The 24,534-nt window shown below is 42.1% G+C and overlaps 1 long non-coding RNA gene across 3 annotated transcripts in view; it reads left to right on the forward strand.

Moving 5' to 3' along the window:
• LOC141049105 (uncharacterized) overlaps window positions 1-24,534 on the forward strand; it is a 62,818-nt gene that overhangs the window by 33,624 nt on the left and 4,660 nt on the right. For 2 of the 3 annotated variants that reach the window (XR_012220254.1, XR_012220252.1), the window contains exons 2-3: window positions 10,685-10,812; window positions 11,935-12,033. This is a non-coding gene — a long non-coding RNA (uncharacterized lncRNA). The remainder of the gene's footprint in view (window positions 1-10,684; window positions 10,813-11,934; window positions 12,034-24,534) is intronic. The other variant, XR_012220255.1, reaches the window with a different exon arrangement.

The raw sequence follows: 24,534 nt of genomic DNA on the forward strand, positions 1-24,534 counted from the left end.
CGCTTACGTGAACGTAAAACTACACGAGAGGCGTTGCCGCCTTTTGAACAAACGTCTGAACCCATGCAATGTGATAGGGTTTTGTCTAGGGCGCAACATCAGGAGTTTAGAAGGTGTAATAAGCTGTGTTTTTTCTGTGGAGATGCCTCTCATACCATTTCTGTCTGCCCTAAACGAGAGAAACGTTTTGCGCACACATTTGCTGTGGGCAGTGTACAACCTAAGTTCCTTTTGGCAATTACTCTGATCTGCTCCTTATCTACATTTTCCACTAAGGCTTTTGTGGATTCAGGAGCAGCTTTGAATCTGATGGATTTGCACTTTGCTAAATTTTTTGGTTTTCCCATGATACCTTTGCGGACTCCTATCCCTTTGAGGGGTATTGATGCTACTCCTTTGGCAGAGAATAAACCCCAGTTTTGGACCCAGGTGATAATGCGGGTTGCCCCGGACCACCAAGAAAATTGTAAATTTTTGGTGCTGCACAATTTGCATGATACTATTGTTCTGGGTTTTCCCTGGTTGCAAACTCATAATCCTGTTCTGGATTGGAAATCTGTGTCTGTGGGGAGTTGGGGTTGTCAGTGTGTTCTTAATGACACATGTCATCCCCTGAGGAAGAAGTGTTATGGACTTCGAAACGCGTTGGTAAATAAAAGGTCAATTTATCTACATGATCTGGATTTGATATTCTGTCTAGCAGCGCACATAAGTCCAAGAATTTTATTCCATAAAGAGATCTTTGGTGTACAGAGGATTTCATTTTTGGGATTTATTTTGTCTGTCGGCTATTGAAATGGACCCGGCCAAGGTACAGACCATTTATGATTGGGTTCAGCCCACTTCTTTGAAGGCTCTTCAGAAGTTTTTGGGCTTTGCTAATTTCTATCATAAATTTATAGATAATTTTTATTGTCAAGCCACTGACTGATCTGACCAAAAAGGGCGCTGATGTGGTGAATTGGTCTCCAGAGGCAGTCTCGGCATTTCAGGAGCTTAAGTGGAGATTCACTTCTGCTCCGGTTCTACGGCAGCCTGATATCTCACTTCCATTTCTGGTGGAGTTAGATGCTTCTGAGATTGGTGCAGGAGCTGTATTGTCCCAAAAAGATCCGGAGACTTCTAAAATTAATCCCTGTGCCTTCTTTTCTTGAAAATTCTCCCCATCTGAACGTAACTATGATGTGGGGAATCGGGAATTGTTGGCCATGAAATGGGCATTTGAAGAGTGGAGACATTGGTTGGAGGGAGCTAGACATCAAGTTGTGGTCCTCACCGACCACAAGAATTTGATTTATCTTGAATCAGTCAAACGCTTGAATCCTAGACAGGCTAGGTGGGCCTTGTTTTTCATGCGTTTTAATTTTGTGGTCTCTTTTCTTCCGGGCACTAAGAATGTTAAGGCGGACGCCCTTTCTAGGAGTTTCTTTGCGGATTCTCTTATTGTGACCGAGCCTACTGCCATTCTAGGTGAGGGGGTAGTTCTTACCGCCATCTCGCTCAATTTGAGACATGCCCTCGAGGAGTTTCAGGAGGACAAACTTGAGCGTTGCCCTATGGGAAAATTGTATGTTCCTGACCAGTGGAGGAAGAGAGTAATGTCTGAAATTCATTGCTCCACGTTGGCTGGTCATCCAGGTATTTTTGGTACCAGAGATTTGGTGAGTCGGTCTTTTTGGTGGCCTGCCTTATCTCATGATGTCAGGAATTTTGTGCAGTCCTGTGGGACTTGTTCTTGGTCTAAACCCAGTTCTCGTTCTAGTGAGTTGTTGATGCCCCTGCCGGTGCCCCAGAGGCAAGGGACCCATATCTCAAATGGATTTTATTTCTGATCTTCCTGTCTCTCAGAGAATGACTGTTATCTGGGTGATTTGTGATAGATTTTCTAAGATGATCCATCTTGTACCAGTCCCAAAGTTGCCATCTTCTTCAGAGTTGGTGCCCTTGTTTTTACAACAGGTGGTTCGGTTGCATGGGATTCCTGAGAACATTGTGTCGAACAGAGGAGTCCAGTTTGTTTCCAGATTTTGGAGAACTTTTTGTTCCAATCTGGGAATTCAGTTATCTTTCTCCTCTGCGTTTCATCCTCAGACCAATGGGCAGACTGAGAGAACAAACCAGACTTTGGAGTCCAATTTGAGATGCTTTATATCTGCTGATCAGGATGACTGGGTCTCATTTTTGCCCTTGGCCAAATTCGCGCGAAACAATAGAGCTAGTTCTGCCACTTTGATTTTGCCCTTTTTCTGTAACTTTGGGTTTCATCCTCGATTTTCTTCAGGGGAAAGTGGAATCTTCGACCTGCCCAAGTGTGGACACTGTGGTAGAGAGAATGCAGCATGTTATGATGAGTCACCGAAGGAGGAAAAAACAAAATACCAGCTAAGTCCAGAAAAACCAGAGAGGTTGGCAGCTATCGGATTGCAGACCCCTGAGCCTATCCACAACAACTAGCAGTAGCCGTGGGGGGTTCCTACGGTGCCCTAGACCCCTCGATCACAGCCGGAGAACTACATAGCCTAAAGAAAGAAAGGGGAAAAACTAAACTGCCCCAGAGCAGACCCCAAAGCAATAGGCAGCCCCCAACATATAATGACGGTGAAGCAAGATGAAAACACTAACACAGATAGAAAGATAGGTTGAGCAAATGATGGGGCCCAAGCTAACTATATAGGACAGGATAGGAAAGCTGCTGTCTGCCATCCGCAAAAACCCTAACAAAATGAGCCTACCGACTGATAGGAAAAACAGGCCCTGAAGTCGCTAGGCTTCAAAAGACTATATCAGCACTCAGGTATATTCTGAAGACAGAGCAAAAGATCAACAGATCAGAGACAAAAATGGAATTCAGCTCACCCCCGGCCGGGGATGGCAGAACTCCCAAAAAACAAGGCAAAACAAAAACAAAACTGAAGAGTACCAAGCACAGCAGAAAAACTTAGCTTTGAGATACAGGAATCAGACTGGTCTCCAAGAATCCAGCAGGAAAATCACCAGCCAGGAAGAAGGGCGTCGGCAGCCTTATATCCAGTCCTCAATTCCAGCCACCCAGTCATCATCTAGCTGCCCATGTGTTTGGTAATCAGCCTCACTACCTTCCTTCACCAGAGGAGGGAGTTCATCAGACCTCAATGGTGAAGGAAAAATGAACTCACAACAGTACCTCCCCCTTGAGGAGGGGTCACCGAACCCTCATCCATGCCACCAGGGCGATCCGGGTGATCCCGATGAAAGGCATGCACCAATCTTTTGGCATGAATATCAGAGGCAGAGACCCAGGAATTATCCTCCTGACCATAACCCTTCCACTTAACCAAATACTGGAGTCTCCGTCTAGCCAGACGGGAATCCAGTATCTTCTCTACCTCATATTCCATGTTAACTTCAACCAATATAGGGTCAGGAGGTGCCACCACAGGAACTACTGGTTCAACAAACCTCTTCAACAAGGACTTATGAAACACATTATGAATTTTAAATGTGACAGGAAGAGCCAACCGAAAAGAGACCGGATTAATAATCTCCAAAATCTTGTAAGGTCCAATAAATCTAGGCTTAAACTTAGGAGATGCCACCTTCATAGCGATATTTTTTGATGACAACCAAACCATATCACCCACCTTAAACTGGGGACCAACGGTCCTACGCCGGTTGGAAAACCGCTGGGCCTTTTCCTGGGAGAGAGACAACTTATCCACTACTTGGTCCCAGATCTGGTGCATTCTCTCCACCACAGTGTCAACACCTGGGCAGGCAGAAGGCTCCACCTGCCCTGAAGAAAATCGAGGGTGAAAACCAAAGTTACAAAAAAAGGTGACATCAAAATGGCAGAACTAGCTCTATTATTTAAAGCAAATTCGGCCAAGGGCAAAAATGAAACCCAATCATCCTGATCGGCAGAAATAAAACATCTCAAATACGACTCCAAAGTCTGGTTTGTTCTCTCCGTCTGCCCATTGGTCTGAGGGTGAAACGCAGAGGAGAAGGACAACTGAATTCCCAGCTTGGAACAGAAAGTCCTCCAAAATCTAGACACAAACTGAACTCCTCTGTCAGATACAATGTTCTCAGGAATCCCGTGCAAGCGAGCCACCTGTTGCAAAAACAAGGGCACCAACTCAGAGGAAGATGGCAACTTAGGGAGTGGTACAAGATGGACCATCTTAGAGAATCTATCACAAATCACCCAAATAACAGTCATTCTCTGAGAGACAGGCATATCAGAGATAAAATCCATTGAAATATGGGTCCATGGCCTCCTGGGCACCGGCAAAGGCATCAACAAGCCACTAGAGCGAGAACAAGGTTTAGACCGGAAGCAAGTCCCACAGGACTGCACAAAATTCCTGACATCACGAGACAAGGTGGGCACCAAAAAGACTGACTCACCAGATCTCTAGTACCAAAAATACCTGGATGACCAGCCAATGCAGAGCAATGAACTTCAGACATCACTCTCTTCCTCCATTGGTCAGGAACATACAACTTTCCACTGGGACAACGCTCAGGTTTGTCCTCCTGAAACTCTTCCAGAGCACGTCTCAAATCGGGCGAGATGGCAGAAAGAACTACCCCCTCGCCTAAGATGGTAGCAGGCTTAGTCACAACAGGAGAATCAGCAAGGAAACTCCTAGAGAGGGCGTCTGCCTTGACATTCTTAGTGCCCGGAAGAAAAGAGACCACAAAATCAAAACGTGTGAAAAACAAGGCCCACCTAGCCTGTCTAGGATTCAAGCGCTTGGCCGACTCCAGGTAAATCAAATTCTTGTGGTCAGTAAGGACCACGACTTGGTGTTTGGCTCCCTCCAACCAATGTCTCCACTCCTCAAATGCCCATTTCATGGCCAACAGTTCCCAATTCCCCACATCATAGTTACGTTCGGATGGGGAGAACTTTCGGGAAAAGAAAGCACAAGGATTCATTTTAGATGTCACAGGATCTTTTTGGGACAACACCGCTCCTGCACCAATCTCAGAAGCGTCCACCTCCACCTGAAACGGGAGTGAGACATCAGGTTGCCGCAAAACCGGAGCAGAAGTGAATCTTCGCTTCAGCTCCTGAAAGGAAGAAACAGCCTCCGGAGACCAATTCAGCACATCAGCACCCTTCCTAGTCAAATCCGTCAATGGCTTGGCAATACCAGAAAAATTAGCTATAAATTTCCAATAAAAATTAGCAAAACCCAAAAACTTCTGGAGGGCCTTCAAAGAAGTGGGCTGAACCCAATCATAAATGGCCTGTACCTTGGCCGGGTCCATTTCAATAGTTGACGGAGACAAAATAAGTCCCAAAAATGAAATCCTCTGTACCCCAAAAAGGCATTTCGATCCCTTGACATACAGGGAATTCTCCCTCAAAATCCGGAACACAGTCCGAACATGTTCCACATGAGAGTCCCAATTCTTGGAGAAGATCAAAATATCATCCAGATAGATAATCAAAAATTTATCCACAAAGTCTCGGAATATATCGTTCATGAAGCACTGGAAGACAGAAGGGGCATTAGTGAGCCCAAAAGGCATCACCAGGTACTCAAAATGTCCCTCCGGAGTATTAAACGCCGTCTTCTATTCATCCCCATGCTTAATGTGAATAAGATTATACGCCCCCCTGAGGTCAAGCTTGGTAAACCAGCAAGCACCTTTAACTCTGGAGAATAGATCAGAAATCACGGGTAACGGATACTGATATTTAACAGTAATTTTGTTGAGGGCACGATAGTCAATACAAGGCCTTAATGAACCATCCTTTTTAGCCACGAAAAAAAACCCAGCACCTAGGGGTGAAGAGGATGGTCTAATATGACCCTTCTCCAATGCCTTCTTAATATAGGATCGCATAGCCTCGTGCTCAGGTACTGATAAATTGAAAAGCCGACCCTTGGGGAATTTACACCCCGGGTTCAGCTCAATTGCACAGTCATAACTCCTATGAGGAGGCAAAGACGCAGACTCATTCTCACTAAATACATCATAAAAGTCAGCCAAATAGTCAGGAACATCATGCGACTGGGGAGAGGAGGAGAAAACAGGAGCATCACTAAGGGCACACCGACAACCCCAACTCACCACAGACAAAGATTTCCAATCCAGAACTGGATTATGAATTTGCAACCAGGGAAACCCCAGAACAATGGTATCATGCAAATTATGCAACACCAAAAATCTGCAATTTTCTTGATGGTCTGGGGCGACCCGCATTACCACCTGGGTCCAAAACTGAGGTTTATTCTTCGCCAAAGGAGTAGCATCAATACCCCTCAAAGGGATAGGTGTCCGCAGAGGTGTCATAGGAAATCCACAACGTTTAGCAAAATCCAAGTCCATCAGGTTAAGAGCTGCTCCTGAATCCACAAAAGCCTTGTCGGAAAATGTGGACAGGGAGCAGATCAGAGTAATCGCTAGAAGAAACTTGGGTTGAACACCACCCACAGAAAACGTGTGAGCACAACGTTTCTCTCCTTTAGGGCAGACAGAAATAATATGCGAGGCATCTCCATAAAAAAACACAGCTTATTACGCCTTCTGAACTCCTGACTTTGCGCCCTAGACAAAACTCTATCACATTGCATAGGTTCAGACATTTGTTCAACAGGTGGCAACATCTCTCGTGTAGTTTTGCGTTCACGTAAACGCCGATCCACCTGAATGGCTAATGACATAGAATCGTCAAGACCAGAGGGAACAGGAAATCCCACCATAGTATCTTTTACAGTTTCTGACAAACCCTTCCGAAAGAGGGCTGCCAAGGCACCATCATTCCAGGTAGTAAGGACCGCCCACTTTCGGAATTTTTGACAGTACAACTCTGCCAAATCCCGACCCTGGCTTAATGCCAACAGGGTCTTTTCAGCCTGATCAATAGCATTAGGTTCATCATACAACAACCCCAAGGCTTGAAAAAATGCATTCACATCATTCAGAATAGGATCATCAGGTTTCAAAGAAAACGCCCAATCCTGGGGATCGCCGCGCAGCAAAGAGATGACAATTTTAGCCTGCTGCGTGTAGTTCCCCGACGAGTTAGGCTTCAAGGCAAAAAATAATTTACAATTATTCTTGAAATTCAAGAATTTAGACCGATCCCCCAAAAATACATCAGGAGTAGGAATCTTTGGTTCAGCAGCATGTGAATGAGCAAGATAGGCGGAAATTCCCCGCACTTCAGCAGCGAGCTGCTCCACACGATCAAACAATTGCTTCATCTCCATTGAGAGAAAAATTCCTCCTACGGCCTCAGAGATATAGAGGAAAAAATATGCACACAAAAAAAAAAAATTCTGACACTTTTTTTTTTTTCCTTTTTTTAAAAAAAAATTATCTCCTGCTATTGAGTACCCTAGGATCTGCGGTAGGGCTGGTGATTCTGTTATGATGAGTCACCGAAGGAGGAAAAAACAAAATACCAGCTAAGTCCAGAAAAACCAGAGAGGTTGGCAGCTATCGGATTGCAGACCCCTGAACCTATCCACAACAACTAGCAGTAGCCGTGGGGGGTTCCTACGGTGCCCTAGACCCCTCGATCACAGCCGGAGAACTACATAGCCTAAAGAAAGAAAGAGGAAAAACTAAACTGCCCCAGAGCAGACCCCAAAGCAATAGGCAGCCCCCAACATATAATGACGGTGAAGCAAGATGAAAACACTAACACAGATAGAAAGATAGGTTGAGCAAATGATGGGGCCCAAGCTAACTATATAGGACAGGATACGAAAGCTGCTGTCTGCCATCCGCAAAAACCCTAACAAAATGAGCCAACCGACTGATAGGAAAAACAGGCCCTGAAGTCGCTAGGCTTCAAAAGACTATATCAGCACTCAGGTATATTCTGAAGACAGAGCAAAAGATCAACAGATCAGAGACAAAAATGGAATTCAGCTCACCCCCGGCCGGGGATGGCAGAACTCCCAAAAAACAAGGCAAAACAAAAACAAAACTGAAGAATACCAAGCAGAGCAGAAAAACTTAGCTTTGAGATGCAGGAATCAGACTGGTCTCCAAGAATCCAGCAGGAAAATCACCAGCCAGGAAGAAGGGCGTCAGCAGCCTTATATCCAGTCCTCAATTCCAGCCACCCAGTCATCATCTAGCTGCCCATGTGTTTGGTAATCAGCCTCACTACCTTCCTTCACCAGAGGAGGGAGTTCATCAGACCTCAATGGTGAAGGGAAAAATGAACTCACAACAGCAGCAGATTTGGGACCAAGTGGTGGATAAGTTGTCCCTCTGTCAGGAAAAAGCCCAACGGTTTTCCAACCGGCATAGGACCATTGGTCCCCAGTTAAAAGTGGGTGATATGGTTTGGTTGTCATCAAAGAATATTCCCATGAAGGTTGCATCTCCAAAGTTCAAGCCAAGATTCATTGGACCTTATAAGATTTTGGAGATTCTTAATTCTGTTTCTTTTCGATTGGCTCTTCCAGTTACGTTTAATATCCATAACGTGTTTCATAAATCTCTGTTGAAGATGTTTGTGGAGCCAGTAGTTCCTATGGCGGCACCTCCTGACCCTGTATTGGGTAAAGGCAGTGTGGAATATGAGATAGAGAAAGTATTGGATTCTTGTTTGGCTAGACGGAGACTCCAGTATTTTGGTCAAATGGAAGGGCTATGGCCTGGAGGATAATTCTTGTGTCTCTGCTTCTGACATTCATGCCGATAGATTGGTTCGTGCTTTTCACCGGGCGTATCCTGATCGGCCTGGTGGCGTGGATGAGGGTTCGGTGATCCCTCCTCAAGGGGGGAACTGTTGTGAATTCACTTTCTGGCCTACCTCTGGTTACTGGTGAAGGTGGTGGAGATGGTTGTATTGACAGAGGGGTCGCGGGTTCTCTTTCCGGGCTCCCTCTGGTGGTTACAGGAGGTAATGGAGCTGATCTAATTAACAGAGGCCTGCCTCCTGATAATGAGAAGGACGATTGGACATTGGGAGTTTCTGACTGGAATAAGACAGCCGACTCCCTCCATCCCTGCTGGTGATTTTTTTCCTTGCTCCTGAGGTCTTAGCTTCCAGCTCAGTCTCTGCATGCTCAAGCTAAGTGTTCTTTTGCTATTGTTCACATTTGATTTGGTTTTGTCTATTTCAGTTTTGTGTGGTCAGCCAGCCCCTGCTGGGGCTGTGCTGAATTTCCATTCTTATGTTACTGTTTGTGCCAGTTTGTTTTTGTCCCTTATTAGATTGGCCTCTCTTTGCTCTGCTTTCAGAATATACCAGAGTGCTGATATAGTGGGCGAAGTTTAGTGACTTCAGTGTTTTTTCTATCAGACGTGTTGGGCATTTTTTGCAAGGTTTTTTGCATGATTGCAGACAGTGTCTTTCCTTTCCTGTCCTGTCTAGTTAGTTTGGGCCCCATCGTTTGCTCAGCCTATTTTCATATCTGCGTTTGTGTTTTCATTTTGTCTCACCGACAATATATGTTTGGGGGCTATCTATTCCTTTGGGGTCTGCTCTGGGGCAGTTTAGATTTCCCCTTTCTTGCTTTAGGCTTATTTAGTTCTCCGACTGTGTCGAGGCGTCTAGAATCATCGTAGGTACGCTCCATGGCTACTGCTAGTTGTGTGGATAGGATCAGGGGTCTGCAATCCACTTAGTTACCAACCTCTCTGGTTTTCTGTGGCTTAGCTTGGTCTTGCTTTCCTCCTCAGTGACCTAATCATAACACCAGACCCAACAATACAGATGAGCTGAAAGCTGCTATCAAAGCAACCTAGGCTTCCATAACCCCTCAGCAGTGCCTCAGGCTGATCGCCTCCATGCCACGCCGCATTGATGCAGTAATTGATGCAAAAGGAGCCCTGACCAAGTATTGAGTGCATTTACTGAATATACATATCAGTAGGCCAACAGTTCAGATTTTAAAATCATTTTTTCAAGCTGGTGTTATAAAGCATTCTAATTTACTGAGATAATGACTTTTGGGTTTTCATTGGCTGTGAGCCATAATCATCAACATTATCAGAAATAATCATGTGAAATAGATCACTCTGTCTAATGACTATATAATATATGAGTTTCACTTTTTTGTTTTGAAGAACTGAAATAAATTAACTTTTTGATGATATTCTAATTTTGTGAGATGTACCTGTATTTTGTTGCCTCTAGTTAATAAAAAGAGGATATAATAATAATAAAAGCTATTGTTATTATTTTCTCTGTTAATCAGTGGCAACAAAATATATGATAATAATTATCACTGTTATTATTAGCATTTTATTCTAATAATAATTATTAGTAGTAGTAGCATTTTATCCGCTCTTTATTAACCAAAAGCAGCAAAATATATAATAATAATTATTATTATTACTACTACTAATTGTTGTTATTATTGTTATTACTACTATTATATGTTTTGTTGCCTCTGCCTATTAAATAGAGAATAAAATAATGGTACAATATATATTATGTGTCTAAAAGTATCGTAGTATGGTTCCGCCAAGACTCTAATTGTTCTAAATTTTCAAAAAGTTGCATATTTTCCATATTTTAAACAGCCAGCCTATTAACTGAGTATATCACTGTTTTGCAAATTACACAGTCAGCACTTCCCATCGCACATTAAAAAATGCTTTAGGTTTTTTGTTGAGAACTAAATTTACTGAACCATGATCCAAGTCACATCAGGCTTCGAGCGTTACCTACCAATCATCCTATTCATAATATGAATTCGACTTTTTTTTTTCACAGGTAAAAACTCAAAGGATCTGCGGTGTCATCAGGATGTATACCGGGGACAGCTTGTAGTTGAAGTTGAAAGGTGTCCTGCCGTACCTATTTCATTTGGAAGACTGGGATTTTTCTGCAAACAGAGTTAGGTAAATGGGTTTTCTAAGCAACCTGCTGGCATCCTCCTAACGATGCACAAGCTGAGATAATATATATCTTTTTGAACTAAATGCTTTAAATTGCTGCTACTCTATAAAGAGTTTCAAATGTCCTAATTTGGGACAGGAAAACCATGAATTAAATCATCAGTTTCGTGTTAACCTTTGAGTATTAAAAGTCTCCTACTTCACGACTGGTGATCTGATTATCTTCCCCGGTAATAAATTGCAAGAATATAATAAAGGTGGTCAATTATATAGATATAATGGTTTAAGAAAATAATACATTTAAAAAAAAAGCGTAAAAGGGTGAAAAATCAAATTGAAAAATTAATAAATAAATAAAATAAATAAAGGCTATCACATGGGTAAAATAAAATAAAAAAATAAAATAAAAATAATAATGAATAAATAAATAGATAAAGGTGATCATACGGGGGAAAAATGAAATAAAAAGAAATAAAGGTTTTCATATGGGGGAAATGAAATAAAAAATAATAATGAAAATAATGAATAAATAAAGACGATCTTACAGGGGGAAAAATGAAATAAAAAAATGAAATAAAAATAAATAAAGTCTATCATATTTAAAATATAGATGCTACAAATCAATATGTATCTGAATTATTTAACAAAAAGATCCAATGTGGCTTCTCTGTGGCGCACATCCCACTCTGTAATAAAAAGGAGACAGGTGGAATGTCTACAGATATCATTGGTTCGGACATACTATATAGGATGCTCATTAGTAGCTTAGTTCTGGGCGCCCTGTTAGTAGAAAGGCAGGGATCACAGCAGGGAAGTTACATGTCTAGCTTCTCACATTCCTGCTCTATCTTAGCCGGCTCGGCAAGGCTTTCTTTGGCAGCTCATTAGTAGGTGCACTGATGCATAAGAGCCAGTCATTAGGAGTATTTCTCAACATAGGCTTTTCATCAGGTGACTGCATTTACATTGCTTACATTGTTTTCTGTTACAGATTGCGTCGCCAGATTGCAAATTAAATACATTTTATAGAAAACGTTGAATATTTTGGTTACAAGTAACAAAACAAAAAGAAAGATCTTAACTGTTTGTTCGATAATGCTGTTTTCACATAATGGAATTTTGCAGTGTTCCCCAGACATCAGAAGATGCGATCAGCCACACTTCGGACTACACTTGATAGACAAGCAATGTGGATACCGGTATTATGGTATTTTATAATAAAATGTATGGAGCCTGATGGATGATTGTTATATTTTCAAATGCATTGTTGTTTCGAAGATAAAAGCAGAAATTAACATTTGTTCTTGAGAAAGTATATTAAATTTAAGAAGTATCATTTCTCCTTGCGGAGAATGACATGCTAAGCATGTCGAGATGAGGAGACTTAAAGCCGCAATGCTCCTCTCGGAAATAGCATGTCATTCTCCGCAAGGAGAAATGATACTTCTTGGATATCGGTCAGACGCCGCTCTCCCAGCCAAATCAGATCTCACATTTTGCACTGACGAGGGGCAGTACCCCCGAAACACAGTGTCTGCAAATTGAGATTCTGGCTTGGCTTTTATCCTAAGTCATGTAACAAGGTTCGTTAAAGGGTCGACATTGACTTTTATGATTGGTACTTCCAATAGGTGGCACTAGAGTTCTAGTCCTCTTCCTCTCTGAAGAGACAATTTGCATAATTAGTATATTAAATCTGATGCGTTTCGGACCGTAACTGAGTCCTTACTCATAACATTTAACTTTTATTCTTCAAAAGGAAATATGACTAAATGGCTTCTATGAAATTCTCAAATTGGCAAAGTTGCAATGTGTTTGTTTAAACAATCAATTTATAATTTATAGAAGTGAAAAAAGTTATATCCGTTCATAACTGCACCGGGACAAATGCTGACACAACCTCCTGATTGATGGTGCTTGAATTCCTCCATAACAGTGTCCTTGAGTAAATATAAATCGTAGAGGAAAGGATTGTAATCCAGCATCATGGAAAATTAAAAATCCAAGTTTTATTCAAAGGTTTCCAAAACAATAAAAGTAATATTAAAAAGGGGGAAATGAGAAAGCATATTAAGGCTTACGCTTTTCGGACTGTAACTGAGTCCTTACTCATAGGTATATTGCATAGCTATTTCTGACAAATAAGTGCTCCTTTGCTTCTCCAGAAATGGATCCCTTTCAGTAGACTGAGTAGAAAGGGCAGGTCTGCTCCCTTGCAGGATAGAGGTACAAATTGCACAGAAACTTGTATTACTGCAAGATCCAGAAGAAAGAGAGATTCCAGCAAAATTATACTTTAAATACCCTTTTATTGTGACATATTAAAATTCATTATTACCAACAAAAATAAGTGAGATGGGGTAATATATATGACACGCCCCCTGACGAAGCTTGGGTGAAACGCGCGTTGGGGTTGGGTACTCAACACTATATAGTCATCTTGATACAGGAAAGATGTATATCTTTGTACTGTGTTAGCCAGTAGATAGAAAAATATTCAGAATTGAGAGTCCTCAGTGGTTGATACCTTTTAATGGCTAAGGCCTCTTTCACACTTCCATTTTTGACAATCAGTCAAGATCCGCCAATTTTGAAAAAAAACGGATCCACCATTTTTCTTTGCGGATCCATTTTTTTCCCCATTGACTTTCATTATTGGCGGATCCTGACTGATTGCCGTCCGTTGCATCCGTTTTTTTGAGAATCCGCCACAATGTTAGTGTCCGTCAACATCCTCAAAGATTTCTAAACGGAGCTTGCAACGTTTTTTTGGCCGGCGGATCCTCCAGACACTGAATTAACCCCAAAATCTGTCTGGGTGCCGGACAAAAAAAAATTCTCTCTCTCTCTCTCTCTCTCCTTCCCGGCCAGCGGTTCCTTTAAATTTCCTCATTTTCAGGATCCGTCTAAAAACGGATTCTGTGCCATCCGTTCACATCAGTTGAGAACGGATCCGCTTCTCTGCCTTTTTGGCAGATTGTAACTGATGCAAATAACTGAAGTGTGAAAGAGGCCTAACTGAAAAGATGGTAACACATTGCAAGCTTTTGAGACTACTCAGGTCTCTTCATCAGGCATAGACTAATACAAAATCTGAAGAGTCACATATTTATGCACAATACAGCACAGAAAAAATGCAATAGATGAGACAAGTGACGTGAAGCAGAATTATGAATATGGGAGAGGGAGAAACATAAATATTGGACCAGTTCATAGATAAGGAGTCCGGATGTTTTATTGTCCTCTGATTGGGGTCTCCTAATGTGTTGTGATGCCCCCACAAGGTCTTAGGAGCAAATTCCTTAATTGATGTAAAAAGACATATGTGACTCTTCAGATTTTGTATTAGTCTATGCCTGATGAAGAGACCTGAGTAGTCTCAAAAGCTTGCAATGTGTTATCATCTTTTCAGTTAGCCATTAAAAGGTATCAACCACTGAGGACTCTCAATTCTGAATATTTTTCTATATAGTCATCTGACAGCAATACACTACTTGATGTAAGTACTATGCCTATTCTTTTAAACACCCTTTGGTATTCATACTAAGCATTTCACTGAGCCTTGCTGTGTGACATAGGCAAACACACTGGGGTTTATATACTATTTGCACATACTTTCATCTACCTATATGTACTTTTTTTTATAGTATTCCCTCATGTTTTCTGGCACTTTGCTTTACTATATTCATTTCTCATATATATGTATCTTAATATGTTCAATACACTTTGCATTTTATGAGACCTTGTTAGCATTGTAATCTATGTTGGTAACTGATATTAAAATCCATGAGGAAAAAAATCCTTCCACCACCACAGAAAAAAGCATATGCGTTTCAGACACAGTTCTTAGTCATTGCCTTTCAGGAGGGTTCACTGTTGTGAATTCTCTTTCTGGGCTCCCTCTGGTGGTTACAGAAAGTTGTGGAGCTGGTCAGATTGACAGAGGTGTTGCGAGTTCTCTTTCTGGGCTCCCTCTGGTGGTTACTGGAGGTAGTGGAACTGGTCAGATTGACAGAGGCTTGCCACCTGATAATGATGATGACAATTGGAGATCTGGGGTTTCTGACTGGTGTATTTAAGACAGCTGACTTCCTTTAATCCCTGCTGGTGATTTTCTTCCTGTGCCTTCTGAGGTCTGATGTCTGATGTCTCCTGCTCTGTTCCTGCATGGTTCAGCTAAGTGGTTCATTTGCTAATCTTTTTACATCTGATCTGGTATTGTCTATCTCTGCTTTGTGCGGGTCAGCTTGCTCCTGCTGGGGCTGTGCTGGATCACCACCCATATCTTACAGCTTGTGTCAGTTTGTTCTGTCCCCTGTTATATTGGTCTCTTTTTGCTTTGCTTTCAGTATATACCAGAGTGCTGATATAGTGGGGGTGAAGTCGTGTGACTTCAGTGTTTTTGTGCATCAGACGTGTTGGATTTTTCAGGGTTTTTGCGTGATTGCAGACAGTGTCTTTCCTTTCCTGTCCTGTCTAGTCAGTTTGGGCCCCATCATTTGCTCAGCCTATTTTTTCTGCCTGCGTTTGTGTTTTCATCTTGTCTCACCGACAATATGTTTGGGGGCTGTCTATTCCTTTGGTGTCTGCTCCGGGGCAGTTTCGATTTCACCTTTCTTGCTTTAGGCTGAGTTAGTTCTCTGGCTGTGCCGAGGCATCTAGGGCATCGTAGGTATGCTCCACGGCTACTGCTAGTTGTGTGGATAGGATCAGGGGTCTGCAATCCGCTTAGTTACCAACCCCTCTGGTTTTCTGGTGGCTTAGCCTGGTCCTGCTATCCTCCTCGGTCACCCATTCATAACAGAATCACCAGCCTTACTGTAGACTCTAGGGTACTCTAAAGAAGGAAAGGATTTAAAAAGAAAAAAAAAGGGTCAGAATTTTTTTTGTATATTATTTCCTCTTTTTTTTCTGGAGCCGTAGGAGGATATTTTTTGTCTAAATGGAGACTAAACAATTGTCTGATCGTGTTGAGCAGCTTGCTGCTGAAGTGCGGGGAATTTCTGCCTATCTCGCTCAATCATCTGCTGTTGAGCCAAGGATCCCTACTCCTGATGTGTTTTCTGGGGATCGGTCTAAATTTTTGAATTTTAAGAATAATTGTAAACTATTTTTGCTTTGAAACCTAACTCATCGGGGAGCTTTGTGCAGCAGGTTAAAATTGTCATCTCCCTGCTGCGCGGCAATCCCAAGGATTGGGCCTTTTCTTTGACACCCAGAGATTCTATTCTGGCTAATGTGGATGCATTTTTTCAAGCCCTGGGATTGTTGTATGATGAACCTAATGCTATTGATCAAGCTGAGAAAACCTTATTGGCTTTGAACCAGGATGAGGATTCTGCAGTTATATTGTCAAAAATTCTGAAAGTGGGCGGTCCTTACTAAATGGAAGGGTTTGGCAGAAACCGTAAAAGTTGTTATGGTGGGATTTCCTGTCCCCTCTGGTCTTGACGACTCTATGTCATTGGCCATTCAAATTGAGCGGCGTTTACGTGAACGTAAAACTACACGAGAGGCGTTGCCACCTTTCGAACAAACTTCTGAACCCATGCAATGCGATAGGGTTTTGTCTAGGGCGCAACATCAGGAGTTTAGAAGGTGTAATAAGTTGTGTTTTTTCTGTGGGGATGCCTCTCATACTATTTCTGTGTGCCCTAAACGAGAAAAGCGTTTTGCTCACGCATTTGCGGTGGGCAGTGTACAGCCTAATTTCCTTTTGGAGATTACCTTGATCTGATCCTTGTCTATATTTTCTGCTAAGGCTTTTGTTGATTCAGGAGCAGCTTTGAATCTGATGGGTTTTGACTTTGCGATACGTTGTGGCTTTACCATGACACCCCTGCGGACTCCTATCCCTTTGAGGGGTATTGATGCTACTCCTTTGGCGTAGAATAAACCCCAGTTTTGGACCCAGGTGATAATGCGGGTCACCCCGGACCACCAAGAGAATTGTAAATTTTTGGTGTTGCACAATTTGCATGATACTATTGTTCTGGGTTTTCCTTGGTTGCAAACTAATAATCCTGCTTTAGATTGGAAATCTGTGTCTGTGGTGAGTTGAGGTTGTCAATGTGTTCTTAGTGACACTCCTGTTTTCTCCACCTCTCCCCAGTCTCATGATATTCCTGACTATTTGGCTGATTTTTCTGATGTATTTAGTGAGAGTAAGTCTGTGTCTTTGCCTCCTCACAGGAGTTATGACTGTGCAATTGAGATAATGCCCGGGTGTAAATTTCCCAAGGGTTGGCTTTTCAACTTATCGGTACCCGAACATGATGCTATGCGATCTTATATCAAGGAGTCGTTGGAGAAGGGTCATATTAGACCATCCTCTTCACCTTTAGGTGCTGTTTTTTTTTTTGGCCAAGAAAGATGGCTCATTAAGGCCATGTATTGACTATCGTTCCCTTAACAAAATCACTGTTAAATATCAGTACCCGCTACCCCTGATTTCTGATTTATTTTCCAGAGTTAAGAGTGCCTGTTGGTTTACCAAACTTGACCTCAGGGGGCATAAAATCTTATTCGCATCAAGCATGGGGATGAATGGAAGACGGCTTTTAATACCCCGGAGGGACATTTTGAGTACCTGGTGATGCCTTTTGGGCTCACTAATACCTCTTCTGTCTTCCAATCTTTTATGAACGATATTTTCTGGAACTTTGTGGATAAGTTTTTGATCATTTATCTGGATGATATTTTGATCTTTTCCAGTGATTGGGATTCTCATGTGGAACATGTCCGGACTGTGTTCCGGATTTTGAGGGAAAATTCTCTGTATGTTAAGGGATCGAAGTGTCTCTTTGGTGTACAGACGATTTCATTTTTGGGATTCATTTTGTCCCCGTCTACTATTGAAATGGACCCGGCCAAGGTACAGGCCATTTATGATTGGGTTCAGCCCACTTCTTTGAAGGCTCTCCCGAAGTGTTTGGATTTTGCTAATTTCTACCGTAAATTTATAAGTAATTTTTCTTGTATTGTAAAACCACTGACTGATTTGACCAAAAAGGGCGCTGATGTGGTGAATTGGTCTCCAGAGGCAGTTTCGGCATTTCAGGAGCTTAAGCGGAGATTCACTTCTGCTCCGGTTCTACGGCAACCTGATGCCTCACTCCCATTTCAGGTGGAGGTAGATGCTTCTGAGATTGGTGAACGTAACTATGACGTGGGGAATCGGAAATTGTTGGCCATAAAATGGGCATTTGAAGAATGGAGACATTGGTTGGAGGGAGCTAGACATCAAGTTGTGGTCCTCACCGACCACAAGAATTTGATTTATCTTGAATCAGCCAAACGCTTGAATCCTAGACAGGCTAGGCGGGCCTTGTTTTTCATGCGTTTTAATTTTGTGGTCTCTTTTCTTCCGGGCGCTAAGAATGTTAAGGCGGACGCCCTTTCTAGGAGTTTCTTTGCGGATTCTCTTGATGTGACCGAGCCTACTACCATTCTAAATGAGGGTGTAGTTCTTTTTGCCATCTCACCCGATTTGAGACGTGCACTGGAGGAATTTCAGGAGGACAAACCTGAACGTTGCCCTATGGAAAAATTGTATGTCCCTGACCAGTGGAGGAAAAGAGTAATGTCTGAAATTCATTGCTCCGCGTTGGCTGATCATCCAGGCATTTTTGGTACCAGAGATTTGGTGAGTCGGTCTTTTTGGTGGCCTGCCTTATCTCGTGATGTCAGGAATTTTGTGCAGTCCTGTGGGACTTGTTCTCGGTCCAAGCCCTGTTCTCGTTCTAGTGGGTTGTTGATGCCCTTGCTGGTGACCAAGAGGCCATGGACCCATATCTCAATGGATTTTATTTCTGATCTTCCTGTCTCTCCGAGAATAACTGTTATCTGGGTGATCTGTGATAGATTTTCTAAAATGGTCCATCTTGTACCACTCCCAAAGATGCCATCTTCTTCTGAGTTGGTGCCCTTGTTTTTACAACAGGTGGTTCGTTTGCACGGGATTCCTGAGAACATTGTGTCGGACAGAGGAGTCCAGTTTGTTTGCAGATTTTGGAGAGCTTTTTGTTCCAAACTGGAAATTCAGTTATCTTTCTCCTCTGCATTTCATCCTCAGACCAATGGGCAGACTGAGAGAACAAAACAGACTTTGGAATCCTATTTGAGATGTTTCATATCTTCTGATCAGGATGACTGGGTCTCATTTTTGCCCTTGGCTGAATTCGCACTAAACAATAGGGCTAGTTCTGCCACTTTGATGTCGCCTTTTTTCTGTAACTTTTGGTTTCATCCTCAATTTTCTTAAGGGCAGGTGGAATCTTCGTCCTGCCCAAGTGTAGTTTCTGTGGTAGAGAGAATGCAGCAGATTTGGGACCAAGTAGTGGATAAGTTGTCCCACTTCAGGAAAAGGCCCAACGGTTTTCCAACCGGCATAGGACCATTGGTCCCCGGTTTAAAGTGGGTGACATGGTTTGTTTGTCTTCAAAAAATATTCCTATGAAGGTTGTGTCTCCAAAATTCAAGCCAAGATTCATTGGACCTTATAAGATTTTGGAAATCCTTAACCCCGTTTCTTTCCATTTGGCTCTTCCAGTTACGTTCAAGATTCATAACGTTTTTCATAAATCTTTGTTGAAGAGGTTTGTGGAGCCAGTAGTTCCCATGGCGGTGCCTCCTGACCCTGTATTGGTTAAAGGTAATTTAGAGTATGAGGTAGAGAAGATATTGGATTCTCGTTTGGCTAGACGGAGACTCCAGTACTTGGTCAAGTGGAAGGGTTATGGCCAGGAGGATAATTCTTGAGTCTCTGCTTCTGACATTCATGCCAAAAGATTGGTTCGTGCTTTTCATCGGGCCCATCCTAACTGGCCTGGTGGCGTAGATGAGGGTTCGGTGACCCCTCCTCAAGGGGGGGTACTTTTGTGAATTCTCTTTCTGGGCTCCCTCTGGTGGTTACTGAAGGTTGTGGAGCTGGTCAGATTGACAGAGGTGTTGTGAGTTCTCTTTCTGGGCTCCCTCTGGTGGTTACTGGAGGTAGTGGAACTGGTCAGATTGACAGAGGCTTGCCACCTGATAATGATGATGACAATTGGAGATCTGGGGTTTCTGACTAGTGTATTTAAGACAGCTGACTTCCTTCAATCCCTGCTGGTGATTTTCTTCCTGTGCCTTCTGAGGTCTGATGTCTGATGTCTCCTGCTCTGTTCCTGCATGGTTCAGCTAAGTGGTTCATTTGCTAATCTTTTTGTATTTGATCTGGTATTGTCTATCTCTGCCTTGTGCGGGTCAGCTTGCTCCTGCTGGGGCTGTGCTGGATCACCACCCATATGTTACTGCTTGTGTCAGTTTATTCAGTCCCCTGTTATATTGGTCTCTTTTTGCTTTGCTTTCAGTATATACCAGAGTGCTGATATAATGGGGGCGAAGTCGTGTGACTTCAGTGTTTTTGTGCATCAGACGTGTTGGATTTTTCACGGCTTTTGCGTGATTGCAGAAAGTGTCTTTCCTTTCCTGTCCTGTCTAGTCAGTTTGGGCCCCATCATTTGCTCAGTCTATTTTTTCTGCCTGCGTTTGTGTTTTCATCTTTTTTCACTGACAATATATGTTTGGGGCTGTCTATTCCTTTGGGGTCTGCTTTGGGGCAGTTTAGATTTCACCTTTCTTGCTTTAGGCTGAGTTAGTTCTCTGGCTGTGCAGAGGTATCTAGGGCATCATAGGTGCGCTCCACAGCTACTCCTAGTTGTGTGGATAGGATAAGGGGTCTGCAATCCGCTTAGATACCAACCTCTTTGGTTTTCTGGTGGCTTAGCCTGGTCCTGCTATCCTCCTCGGTCACCCATTCATAACAGTTCACATTTTGAACATTTTGATTCGGTTAATGAGAGGCAAACCCTCCTGAAAGAGATCCATTTCTTGGAAAGTAAATGCGCATTTATTTGTCAGGAATAACTATGCAATAGACCAATAAGTAACAATTCAGTTACAGTCCGAAACGCGTAAGGTTTAATATGATTTTCTCCCTTTTTAATATTAAATTTATAATTTAATTCTTATTAAAAATCCTTAAGAATGGAAAGATTTTTAATCTTTGCCTAGATTAACGGACATTTTTGTAGTCAGGTGGCCGGTCCCCCAGACAAAAATTACTCCCTCGCATGCGTGAAGCTAATTGTAACACAGGATCTGGGCATTTTCAGTCCCCCTGAGCTCCTGCACGCCTGCAAAGGCAAATCTTTCTTTGTTCACAACACGGGCCAGTGCACAGTTCAGACCAACCCTGCTGCGGATCTGAGCTGTTAATCTTCAGGAGGGCGCCATTCTTTGACTAGCGTGAAGTTGGGAGGCAGAGGAGCAGTGTGCTTGTGAAGAAAAAAAAGATATGAACCCCCCACCTTAAAGCATTGCTATAACATTGAGATTTCTGTGTCCCAATATTTGTCTCCATATAGTATAGGACAACCATTTAGGAACAGGTCTGGAGTAATCACATAGATTTTTTGAATCGATTCTCTCTGTAAACATGTATGAGAGTCATATTTCAATTATATAAAAGTTACCCCTCAGCTATGTACTACCGTTATCTAATTTTGTGTTGCTACAATCTCTAGTTGTGATAAACGAAGAACACTGTACATAAATGTCAACTCTTTATGCCAATGTCTTCTAATTACCAGATACTAGTTAAACTCTTAGATGACGAGATACTTGGCTAAATACAATGTGTAAACACATATAGGCATCTGCCCCGGCCTAAAAACATTACAATGTTTGTTAACCTTCAGGGTCAGTCTTGATTCTCTTCTGCAGACAGAAAACAAGATTTATATAACACAGATCAATACAACCCTAAGACTTATCCCATTGAAGATGCTAGATTGAAGCGCTTCTCTTTATCAGTTTACCATGACACTAATGTATTTTGCCTGTTTTGCCTGGGCAGTGATAAATCTTTCGGCAGGATAGAACAAATACGTTCCCTTGTTGAGAGACATGTTGTCTATGATTTGTCTCAGCAGACATGCCAACTTGCTGGTCTATTCATTTCCTATTTAATTTAAGTGGCATATATGTCTTCTTTCCTTATGAATGTCTTTCGTCTTACATGCTGGTATAGGTGCCCTGTGGAAAATCTTTCACTGGTAACCTAGTCATACATCTTACCACAACATATCACTATTTTTTCTATTGCATCTACGAGAAACATTAATTCTCTAGTTACTATGAATCATGTATAGTCAAGAAATCCCAGATGAAAATGGGTTTTTCATTATGCAATGAGGTTATTCATACGCATTTGCCGAAAGTCAAAATACTGCGGGGGAAATATATCTATCCTTGTGTTACTTGTTGCAAACTATCTTGCTTAAAGTGAAGACAACTCTATATACAAATGCAATAAACTGGTAAGGTCAACGGTCACAGCAATGAACAACTGGCACACAAGCTGGTAATGAAAACGTACTCCAATTGAAAGTCTTTAATGGCCAGAACTTTACTTTTCATAAGCTTAGTGGTTATAGTCTTAAGTATGATACTTGGCGGTTGTAGTACCATCTCATTTTCTGGACTAGGTAAATTGCCTGATCAGAGAGGAAAATGATTTGAACTCTAGTGAAACTTATTAGAAGTAGCAATCCTAAAAGTCATTTTCAACCTTTTCACGAGCCTTGCCATATGAGAGTAAAAGCCAAACCAGAATATCAATTTGCAAAGTTGGTGTTTCGGGGTGTTGCCCACCAAAAAAAGAGCATGAACAGCACCTTCAAAACCATACATTGATCTAAAGCCGCTAGGCAAAAATTTATATAACTGAACATGGGGTTCTTAGTTTAACATTGTGATCAGACTGTATGAAAAAAAAAAGTTAAAAGAAAACAATACAAAAGGTACAAAATAAAAAAGGGTTCACACACCTTTAGTGCTAAACTAATGTACAGGTGCACACATATGCTATGTGGCAAATATCCAAACATATACATAAAAACATACATGGTGCATCAGCATGCTGCGACTAGTGAATACATGAACTTCACTATTCCTATAAAAGTTAAAAATGTAAGATACTTAGTTCATATTTTTTTTATCGAAAAGTGCAAAAGCCATCCAACCACGTCAAGGTGTACCTTTTATAGGCATGCTGCCTAGCACTTGTGTCTCAATTCTCTATTTAGTAAGTCAGTCCTCATCTGAACTGAGAAAGTGAAAGGAGAAACAAAAATGGTAGGGACTAGGGATGAGTGAATGTGCTCGGTGATACTTGGTTACCACTTGAGTATCACAGCATTCGAATGTGCTCGTTACTGGGCAAGTAATGGGCAGTGATGTAAAACTTGAAACCCGCTCTGCATCTTGGGCACCTGTTACGCAGCCGATAAGCATTCAGTGTTATGTGGTCTGTGAACATTTCTGTGATCTCTAAAATTAAACAAAAACTTTTAAACATTTTGTAAGCTTCAATTTCTCAGATATACAGTGTTACGTGGTCTGTGAACATTTCTGTGATCTTGAAAACTGCTAAAAAGCTTTTAAAACCTTTGCAGGCTTCCATTTCTCAGACATACAGTATTACGTGGTCTGTAAACATTTCTGTGATCTGTAAAACTGCTAAAAAGCTTTTAAAAATTTTATTGGCTTCCATTTCACAGATATACAGTGTTACGTGGTCTGTGAACATTTCTGTGATCTATAAAGCTGCTGAAAAGCTTTTAAAAAAATTTAGGCTTCCATTTCTCAACCATACAATGTTACGTGGTCTGTGAATATTTCTGCGATCTCTAAAACTGAGAAAAAGCTTTGAAACATTTTTCTGGATTGAATTTGATTGTCATACACTTTTGAATTCTTTCTCTTACATTACAGTGGAGTAAGTTCACAAAAAAAACATTTTGATTGATGCAGGTGACCTATTTTTCCAGAGACCTAGCATGCGTTAAGGGAAGTGGAAGTGCCTATGATGGTGCACGCCGATGCCGACGATGTGGGGCAGGTGAAACTACGCCTGTTGCTGGATCACTAGAAACATGCCCATCCACGACATAGGTTCCTGTCCCACTTTGCAGGGAGGCATGGTACATCACTTTTGAAGCCAGAGCAGTGCAAACAGGTGGTGGGTTGGATAGCAGATAATGCTTCCAGCAGGCTTGGCAGCACCACACAGTCTTCCACACAGTCAAGTCTCACCAGCTTAAAGTCTGTATCACTTATTCCTCACCCTGATCCTTCTTTCTCCTACCATGTTAATTCCCAAGAAACTAGTGATCCATCACTATGACACTTCGAGGGGTTCATTACAATATTATTGCTTGATTGTGGCCTCTCAACCTACATGCTCCAAGAAAGACATTAGAACATACTGTTTAGTGATGCACAAACCTTATAGCAACCACAGCCACAAGAATATGACAGTAGGGAACGGCAAATTTGGGAAAATGAGAAAAGGAGGAAGATGATGATGAGACACTGTTTGCTGTTAAGTCTTTTTGCTGCTACGGCACAAAGTCAGGAAGACTAGAGTGCGGTGGAAGAAGATAAGGTGAAGGATGACAAAGTCACAGACCCAACCTGGGAAGCTGGCATGCAAAGCGAATCACCAGAACAGACAGGAAGAGGAAGTGGGGTGACCAGAGGGAGACGGTGAGCAACTGTTCCGCAGAGCACTGAGACTCCAGAATTTCTCAGTTCAAAGATTTAGGTGTTCCCCAGTCTGAGTTTTTTTAAAGTAAGTTCTGAGGCAAACAAAATGGCCATTTGCAGCATGTGCCTTGCAAA

The sequence above is a fragment of the Dendrobates tinctorius genome, unplaced genomic scaffold (genome assembly GCF_039654945.1).
Source record: "Dendrobates tinctorius isolate UK_male_01 unplaced genomic scaffold, ASM3965494v1 ptg000143l, whole genome shotgun sequence".
Classification (NCBI taxonomy): Eukaryota; Metazoa; Chordata; class Amphibia; order Anura; family Dendrobatidae; genus Dendrobates; species Dendrobates tinctorius.